General features: G+C 46.6%; 1 non-coding gene across 1 annotated transcript; it reads left to right on the plus strand.

The window, feature by feature from the left end:
• Positions 1-498: 498 nt before the first annotated feature.
• Trnak-uuu (transfer RNA lysine (anticodon UUU)) lies at positions 499-570 on the plus strand. The gene has a single exon. It is a non-coding gene; the product is annotated as a tRNA-Lys (tRNA).
• The last annotated feature ends 304 nt before the right edge of the window (positions 571-874 follow it).

Consider the following 874-nt stretch of genomic DNA (forward strand, 5'->3'; position numbering starts at 1 on the left):
TGGAGAACACAGTCGCCCAGATAGCCGAATTGGTAAGGCATTCGAGATCTAATCGAAAGGCGTGGGTTCGGTCCCCACTCTTGGCGCGTGTTTTTCTTTCTTTCTTTATCACGTAATTAATAATAAAATAAAAAATAATGTAACGTCACTAACCGTAATAAGTCGTCTAACTGTTCCCCTATGCCTTCTTTAGCGTTGTAGACTGCCGGCAATTCTTTCTGTATTTCATAACGAGCGCCTCATTTCCAAACCATATTATCTTGCGAAAGCTTAACGAGGGCCTCGGTTCTGGCAGCCTTGATGCCAAGGTAGCATAAGAGGGTTTCCCGCCAGTTACCCGCTTATGACAGGCTGTAGACCTTCGCGTCACGCCCCGGGGGCTAAAAAGAAGGTCCCCTTCTCCCCGTGTAGTCTGAGTGCGAGCTGGCTACCACCCTCAAGCGTCAGATACAGTTGTAGTAAATATAAATACCCCAGAAAGCGATGGAGAACACAGTCGCCCAGATAGCCGAATTGGTAAGGCATTCGAGATTTAATCGAAAGGCGTGGGTTGGGTCCCCACTCTGGGCGCGTGTTTTTCTTTCTTTCTTTATCACGTAATTAATAATAAAATAAAAAATAATGTAACGTCACTAACCGTAATAAATCGTCTAACGGTTCCCCTATGCCTTCTTTGGCGTTGTAGACTGCCGGCATTTCTTTCTATATTTCATAACGAGCCCCTCATTTCCAAACCATATTATCTTGCGAAAGCTTAACGAGGGCCTCGGTTCTGGCAGCCTTGATGCCAAGGTAGCATAAGAGGGTTTCCCGCCAGTTACCGGCTTATGACAGGCTGTAGACCTTCGCGTCACGCCCTGGGGGCTAAAAAGAA

Source organism: Haemaphysalis longicornis, unplaced genomic scaffold (assembly GCF_048455015.1).
Source record: "Haemaphysalis longicornis isolate Haplotype H1 unplaced genomic scaffold, Haemaphysalis longicornis Haplotype H1 scaffold_4, whole genome shotgun sequence".
Lineage (NCBI taxonomy): Eukaryota > Metazoa > Arthropoda > Arachnida > Ixodida > Ixodidae > Haemaphysalis > Haemaphysalis longicornis.